The sequence below is a fragment of the Nanorana parkeri genome, unplaced genomic scaffold, assembly GCF_000935625.1.
Source record: "Nanorana parkeri isolate BGI_ZX_2015 unplaced genomic scaffold, ASM93562v1 scaffold208, whole genome shotgun sequence".
Classification (NCBI taxonomy): Eukaryota; Metazoa; Chordata; class Amphibia; order Anura; family Dicroglossidae; genus Nanorana; species Nanorana parkeri.
The window spans coordinates 349,618-358,610 of NW_017306476.1; the positions used below are offsets into that span (position 1 = coordinate 349,618).

The 8,993-nt window shown below is 40.8% G+C and overlaps 1 long non-coding RNA gene across 1 annotated transcript in view; it reads right to left on the bottom strand.

Moving 5' to 3' along the window:
- Positions 1-6,637: 6,637 nt before the first annotated feature.
- Positions 6,638-8,993, bottom strand: part of LOC108786394 — a 55,344-nt gene continuing 52,988 nt past the window's right edge. The window contains exons 2-3 of the long non-coding RNA XR_001941197.1: positions 8,384-8,489; positions 6,638-6,703 (exon numbers count right to left, since the gene is read on the bottom strand). This is a non-coding gene — a long non-coding RNA (uncharacterized LOC108786394). The remainder of the gene's footprint in view (positions 6,704-8,383; positions 8,490-8,993) is intronic.

Consider the following 8,993-nt stretch of genomic DNA (forward strand, 5'->3'; position numbering starts at 1 on the left):
ACTTATTCACATGTAAATAGCCCCGCCCATTCATATGTAAATATCACAGTTGAGACTATTTTCGGTGGGGGGCCAGTAGCCCCTATCTTCATTTTGGTTGCCCCCTGTCTGCCTGACATCCTGTGTCCGGGTTTCAGCTGCCATGAAACCCGGACACAGCATTCAAAACCCGAACTGTCCGGGTGAATCCTGGGCAGGTGGCAACCCTAGCGATTATATGTGCATTTAAAGTATTTATGCATGTTATTTACCTGTAAAGGCCTTCCTTGTGTCGACATCTGAAAACTCTGAGGCTGCTGGGTGCCACCATCTTACATGTGACTCAGACCCAGAGCCGTCACTCATGTCAGACATAAAAGGTTATATAAAGAAATTAAGAGAAGGGTGGAGGGGCTGTCAACATAAAAAGTAACGAGACAGCCTCAGTAGAGGAGAGGGCTATGACATGCAAGGAGGGAGCTGTGCTAGAGAACCAACTCTTCTGAACGTTTGCTAGCATCTTCCGAGGCACATTGCAAGTAAAAAATAATGTATGAAAAGGAAAAAACAGCATTTAGGCATTTAAAATGCCATTTTTGTTTGTGCTTTTACTTCTAATGTTGTATGGTGACAGTCTCTAAAGCACCATTCAACAATTCAACAGGTTCAAAAGGTTGAAGATTGATTGTTAGTTTGATTTGGCCATTCCAAAATCTTGTAAAGATTGGACCAGGATGTGCTATTGGCAACACACGTGTCTGTTTCTTATATTGGCTCCCATGCAGGTATGATTTCTGTAGCCCTTGCCAGCAGCACTTAGGCCTCTGCTGATTTGCTGTCAATCTAACACTTGGTGCATGTTTACAAGAGGGAAGAGCAGTGGTTTGACCTCATCGATGCACTACTGTTCCTTCACTGCCCAGTGATAAAGAGTGGTTCGTAGGTCAGGTTTTACTGCTAAACATCACTGTGAAAACCAGGCAACCAGCATTTGTAAAAGGAGGGGTCAGCAATGACAGCCTTCAAATTTCTATAATTATAGGTTTCATTTAATATAATCCCAAACCTATATAATGTGCTGTTCCTTTTCAAATTCGTAAAATAACAGAAAGAGATAGCGACATGTGAGAAGGAATATAGCAATAGAACTGGTACTGACAGCAACATAGAGATGGTGATCAGCTCAGACTAGGAGGTAGGGTTCAAAGTAGGGAAACAAGTTGTTTTAATTCTGTAGGCAAAGAGCAAAGGGGGCACTATAGTTGAAACACACCCTTGAAGATCAGGGCTTGAATGGTATCATTAATGAGGATTAGGGCAATAGCATTGAGGTAGCATGGGAAAGGATGACAGTGGTAAAGATTAGTAAGCTTAAGTGTTAATATGTTGCTATGATGTGAATTCTGTGCATGCAGATGAAGTGGGACACCAACACTCCACTCTCAAAATGTACTATTTACTTTATATCGAAAAACACCCACACTTCAGGGACACACGGGCCTATTTATCATGGTTCTTTGTGTACAGATGCAATATGTAGGGATGTGCTGCCTACATTTTACAGTTCAAGGATTATGGATAAAAAAAGCTTTAGTACCATTGGTTTTATTCACTCAATACATGCACAATTTAATTTTGAATATGCTATACAACAGGAGTGGCTTACAAACTTTTGTATGAAAAATGCAAATATACAAAAATTGAGAACAATCATCAATTACCCCTAATGTTTGTAAAAAGATGTAACCATAGACTGGACCATCCTTATAATAAGGCAGCCTGAGGTGTTTGCCTCAGGCGGCATCTCATTGGGTCACATGAGGGGGGGCAAATGTGCCTGCCACCCCCTTTCCTGCCAGAGCATCCCAGGTTGTTAAGAGCCATTAGCAACCTGGGATACTCTGACCGCCATCCTGCCAAGCTTGTGGCAACCAGTGACATCACTGGGGCTCTCACAGCCAGTGTTGCATGCTGGGAAAGGGCATATATACTTGAGGGAATTGCCATGTGCTCAGTCTGGCTCCAGCCATGGATTAGTTTGGGTTCAGGTGCTGTCCACCTGTCCCCAGGCTAGGCCTGGAGGGTACGAACCCTTGAGTGTGGGAAGTGTTTTACTAGGCTTCAAGCCTGGAGGAGGCCTTTGCTATTGTTGGAGGAGGAGAAACAGGGAAGGTGATGGCTACTGGAGGTGCCTGGAATAGAGAGGACCTCAGGAGCAAGACTGGTGTCTCTCCTACTGAAGATTCTGTGCCAATCCCCACATCTTTAAATGCCTGACTCTAGTAGCAGTTGAAGTACAGTTATTGTTCTTGCATTTCCTACTGAAGAGTAGTAAATATACAATGTATAATACACAAGTGCTCAGCACAATAAACATTGTTTCATATCTCAGAACATTCTGCAAACCTTGCCTTGAATGAGGATTAGATATCAATTTGAGTGAGTCCAATATAATGACTTGAGAGTATAGAACAAGATCTTTTACTGACATCTAATCTGTATCTGCTTCTGTGAAAATGTTCTGTGATCCTGTAAGTACTAGATATCATTTTAAAAAATGTGCTAGCTAGGTTAATGGTGTTCAACAAATCTTCAATGATGGAAGAGTCTGTTAGGTTATTGGAAAATTATGCCAATTTATCAACATCGCTCATAAGAAGCAATTACGAATTTATCTTGTAGCGGAAGCTACTATAAAACTTCATAAAGGGTTTGTTTAGTTAATTTCCTTGCTGAAATTTGTTAACAATTTTGATTTAAGAATGTTTTTTTTCATGTAGCCCTTTTTACAGAGTTGTATCACTACATAAGTGCTGAGCCTAGGAAAGTGGGTCTGTATAATAATGTCAGCACTCAATCAAGGCCTCATAAACAAACCTTTATGATCCACTCTGAACTCTATGCTGGCATAACAAAGGAGTATTACAGAGAAGAGGAGGGGATGTGTCAGACCAGTTCTGTTTTTCAGTGCATTAGGTCTCACTGTCATATTTAGACCATGCACAACATTTGTATTAGGAAAGTGGAAGTAAGACTATGAAAATGGAGGTTGTTAAATCTACCATTGAAAGTGCTTTGTTATATCTGATAAAGGACAAAAAAATAACATTTGATCTTATTAAAAATTCAGAGTTGTCCTATGTTCTGTGCACACTTCCTATGATATCTCAATGAGCCTAAATAGCTCTCCCAGGTCTAGTTTTGTGATTACAGATCAATAAATCCTTATACTACAGAGATGAGAAGGAGTGTGATTTAGCAGTTTAGCAAAAAGAAAAACAACTGAACAGGGCTGACACCACCTAGTCCACAAATCATCCCACAACAGGAATTAGGAGCAGAGTGCATTTCTGGCAGATTAATCCCTTATTTCTCTGTAGCTTCAGGGTGTTTAAATAGATCAAACATATGGGTATATGTGCATGGATGGCAGAAAATTATGGCATATGGCCCCATGAATGTTTTTTTTTCGTCAGGTTTGTGATCTTTCAGCCATTCATCTATGCAATAATCTCCAAGACCTGTCAGGCAGTGTCTTCTTTGCATTAAGATACAAAAAATATCCCTCTCGACTCCTTAATGCTGGTCCACTGCTAAGCAATACAGTGCTCACTGGACATCTCCTGGAGGATTGTGTTTGGGGTCACAGTATGGTAAACAATGGGTGTTACTCCCTGAACAATATTAAGAAGTAAAGCTGGCATAAGCAGCTAGACATTTAAGTGAGACAGAAATGCATACAAAAATAGAGAGAAAAATAATGAGACAAACGCAGGGAAATACATGTGTAGGGATCCACAAGCAAAAACAAAGTATGGGTATGCAGGCAAACATAATGAAACAAGAACAACGTTGAAAAAAAAGTAAAGGATAAAAGTGCAGAGAAATAAGGTGACGCAATTCCCATATAAGTCTATGAGACTGCAAATCCTGCTTGAAGCAGCTCAAATGCAGGTCAGAAGAGGGTCAAATGGAGGTCAATCGCACCTGAGCTCAGAAGCGTCTTAAAGGGAGCATTAGAACACTAAAACAGAACTATGGGGCAGCCTTTTTATGCCCTCCCGTGACCCAAAACTCAGTATGTAGCGGGCTGCTGAGAGCGCATGGTCGCCCCATTGCCATGATGGATCCTGACAATACTGTTGAGATCCACTCCGCTGGCTGAGTGACAGCTGGATCTGCCTCCAGTCAGCGCTGGAGAAACGGAGAGGGGGGGGGGAATCCCTGCGGGGAGCAGTGACTGACATTCACTACTCTCTGCAGGGAGAGGATTGTGAAGTCAGCGTGTCGGTGGTGTGTTCACTGATTTTCCGATCTATAGAGCAGACCTGTGACAGCTTCTTTGTCACAGATCGGCTTAAATTATGGGTATGAGTGTTTTTTACTTACTCCATAATTCTCCTTTAAAGTTGATACTTGGTCCACCCCTCCCACACCTTCTGATCAATGCCAGAACACATGGAATTAGCCAGAAAAATGCCAACTATAATTCAGCCAGACTGACTACAGCTCTGGCAATCACTAAATTTCTAGCAGCCACTCCACTAAGGGTGGTAGGGGTTACACATATAAGGAGGTGCGAAAGCGGGAACAGGCAGGGGTCAAGTGCTATCCTCAACTTAAAAGCTAACATTTGCATACTAGATATTTTTAGAGGCTCCTGGTTAATTCTAGATGAGCACAGATACCACATTCAGGCACCTTCTGTGGCTGATTATAAGGAGGTAATATATCCAAGGATAATTGTAGTTGTATTGTTGCCTGTAGTGTCCAGCGTGTTGTGATGAATATCTTAGCACCTAAAACTATATGTTCATATTTGACCTCTCCTGGTTTCTGTCCCAAATGTCATTCTGAACTAATGATGTAGTTAAAAATAAGAGGCACACAGTGCTGCTCGCATCACTGTCAAATAAACTTGATACAACAGAAGACTAGAAAAGTTAAACTAGAGACCTGTAGCTAGAGATCATACATAGCCATGTTCCTGCAAATGCCATCTCATACTGAGAGCCAGGCAGAAAATGTGTTATAGAAGTAAGAGTTTGCTCATGTCAAGTGGGGTGGATCAATACAGTGAGTAGACACTTCAAGTGCAGTTATTGGTGCATTAAGTGAGCTGGACAATGGTTGTGCTGTGTATTAGGGCCTTTTCTGTGTTATTCTTCTTAAACTTTAAGGTTGATGTCAGAGGGGCGACTAGCGAGGGAGTGATTCCATAGAGACTGGCAGAAAGTATTTTAGTGATGCTAATGCTGGTAATTTGTCTTCAGCATCCAGATGGCCCATGTGACATGGTGTTTACTGTTTGGAATTGTTCTGTTCATACTGCTACAGAACAATTCCAAACAGTACACCCAGAACAATTACCCGCCCCACCGACCCCCACCCCACACACACACACACACACACACACACACACACACAAACACTTTTGCTCTTCTGTCAGTGACTGACACTTAGTAATTCTACAATGTATACCAGGCTGACACATATCTAACCCCTAGAAACAGGAAAGGGCTGACTTATAACGCGTTTGCCCAACATATAGCTGGCTTAACAATATAGACAGCGCATTACTGTTACTAGATGGAGCTGAGGAGCATAGGATTTTCCTACGTTCCTCAGCTCTATTAAGTGGCAGTAATGTTATAATTCAGCGCTAAGGTGCTTTTGTCGAAGAAGGGGTTACTGTGGTTTTTAAATGACATTGGTATTTTATAAGGTTACCTCTTTACCATCGTTTTTCTTTAAGCCTCTCTATAAAGTGTCTGCTGGTGAAAATAAATAAATAAAAGACAGACAGAAATGGCAAATTGGATTTTATTTAAAACTAATATACATTATTCAATTTTGTTGCATCATAAAATGACAAATTTCATGTGACATTCCCAAGCCTTTAGGGGAAATGAAAGTTAAAAAAATTAGAGTTCACATACAACTGATTTCACACATTAGAAGAAATTGTGGTAGATCAAAGCACATAAAGATTAAAGTGCAAATAAGCAAGTCAAGGAGTGGTTGCTAAAAATACATGAATGAACAATGAGAGGCCTTGTGTCTAAAGAAACGGCCTGGATAAGCAAGTGATCAACAGGAAAGTAGGCAAAGGGTGGAGGGTGAAAATGAACATATAGTTTAATGTCCTAAGATATTCATCATTTACTGAATGCAACATCAACAACACTTCTCAAAAATTCTACATACCATATACAAAAAAATATTACATAATGCAACCAAATTGAAAAGGGTTTTAGCACTTCAAACAGATGGAATGTACTAAACATGCTGCTAAAGGAGCAATAGTAATGTTGCTAAAGGCCAACTACAGCCTTTTTTCATTTTAGTTTTACATAGTGTGGGTAAAGGTTGGAACCTCTGTCAGATTATGGCAGTCTACCCATATGGAGAAATGCTTCCTACCTGCGTGGTTACCATTGCAGATAGTTGGGGAAGGATTCCAATAGAGACATAGATGTTTTTTTCTTTTTCCCTCCAAGTAGAGGGTTTTATAATTAAAAGGTTAATGTGGAACTGAAGTTAAACATTTTTAGTGGTTATATATGATAAGAAATTCTGTCTGTAAGTAAGTCACATTACAAACTGATTACAAACTGATTGTGCAATATCTATCTACCAACAACTTCAAAGGGAGGAAGGGCCTGCTTGATTGCATGCAAACAGAATTGATTCTTCCTTTATGTCATCATAACATCTAGGAAATCTAAAAAAAAGATTAGAGATGAGATTATATAGTCAGATTGCAATATGTATGACCAGTATAAAATGTAACCTGCATGGCCAGTTTTAGATCAGCATATACCAAAAAAACATTTCCTTAAGGTTATTGATTTTCCAAATTCAGCTTCTCTTTAAAAAAGAAGTAAAGTCCAACTGTTTTTTTTTGGCTTTACTTCTCTTTTGGGTCACAGGAGTATATTCACTGATATACTCCTGTGACCCAGAGCCAGCAGGTAGCGGGCTACTGCCCACAATATGCTGACAGAGCAGCCGGGAAGGATCACATCAATATTGTCCAGATCCACCCCCAGTGCCTACGTGATAGCTGGAACTAGAGCTTCCATAGTACAACCATTTGTCTAACATGAAAACACAGCAAGGAAATCCACTGTGTTCCTTCATAACGCCAGTTCATAACATGTCAATAGTCTGGAAAGATCATTTAAAGAAGAAATCCAGGCAAATAAATTCTTAACCCTTGCAGTGGGGCTACCCCCACTGTGTGTTTTGTCTAGTGAGCTAAAATAACAGAATTATACTCACCCAAACCGAGATCCAGGCTTGCTCTTAGAACGGTCCGTTGAGCCTGTTTCCTCCGCTCCAGTGGTCTAAGGTCCTGTGAGTAATTACATAAGGATAACCCAAAACACTCCATCGCTGAAGCAGAGCAGGAGACTGGCTGGAGGGACTGGTCTAGGAACCAGCAAGGATGATGGGTCAGGTGAGTATAACTCACAGTTACTCACAGTTATTTTAGCATCCTAGACACTTTACCGTTTGCAGTGTGGAGGGGAGCCCCACTGCATGGGTTAAGATTTTATTTTCCCGGAGTTCTTCTTTAATGCTTTGCAACTTTTTCTGAATAAGACTGATGTAAAAAATGATCCACTAAACTAACATGCTAGTAAGTATAATCATGCTATCAGTACAACAGACTTTATCCTGGAAGGTGACAAACCAAGACTAATGGGCAAAAAGACATCTACCCATAACTGATCACATTGCCATGCCAACAGAACTCCACTGAGAGCTGATTGTAATGCAGTATTTACTTTGAAGTACCTATTATTAGGCACTGGTTGTAAACATGCCACCACTACTAAAGCCAAAGTTCTGCACTGGGGCATGGACACAGAATATCTGCAGAATGTGGCTGGGTTAGTAAAACAGGCATCAGGCCGAAACTTGGGTTTGCGTAGTCACATAGCCAGCTAAAGGACACACACACATATCTAGATAATCTCCAGCAGTCTTTCTGTAACTGAGCAGTATCTTTTAATATGGCAGCTCTCTTTTTTTAACATGACATCAGTAAAAGTATATATTGGATAGTGTAGCAGATCTGTAAAAGCAAACCTACACCCGTCTCCAGCCTTTATTAACAGCAATATGCGTGCACAAACTCATTGCGAAAATGCATGATAACTGCCTTTCCATTATGATTCATGTTAATGCAATTAAATATCCTTGTTTCACAAGGAAAGGGCAATGGATATTGAAATATTTTTCAGAAGCAGACTGCTGCTATCACCAGTGTAGATTTCATTTCCTTTAATATTTTATAAATATTTTATGATACAATCGGAGGAATGATGTACTGTTTTATGTTAACCGTAGTGCTTACAAACAAGCAACTTGCAGACTTGCCGACTGGAGCACTTACTGTGGTTCAGGAACTTTTTCAGGTACACAGTGGAACATCCTGCACCCGTCATGCCCTTGTGATTTGGAAGCGTCCGTCCCCCACATCATCGACTTTACTAGCAAGCCTACAATACATAAACATTTCATTTTATTACTACAACAATCCTTTGTGATATAATACTTTAATTAAATTCATATATCTGCTCTCAACCCATGTTTTCTAACTTTAGCTAATGACATCGAAGCTGTTTGCATCCGTGCTGAATACCTTTACATGGTCATAAAATAAACATGTTTCTCAGCAATGCTTTGCAACATTATTTTGATCGCTAATGAAAACACTCAACTCTGCGTCGGCTTCCTGGAGTCCCGTCGGCGATCCGGTGATGTCACGGACATCGCTGTCACTGGACTCTTCCCCCCTTCCCCAAGTAGCTCCGTCGGCTAACGAACGGAAGGGGGAAGGACTCCAGTGACGTCGATGTCCGTGACGGCTAACGAAGGGAAGGGGGGAGGAGTCTGCCCAAGAAACTTTCTGCACGAGCGCCAGCCAAGGCATTGGCCTATACACATACAGCACAGCAATGAAGTAATAAAATGAACTAGGATCACACTAATCCAGCACGTTA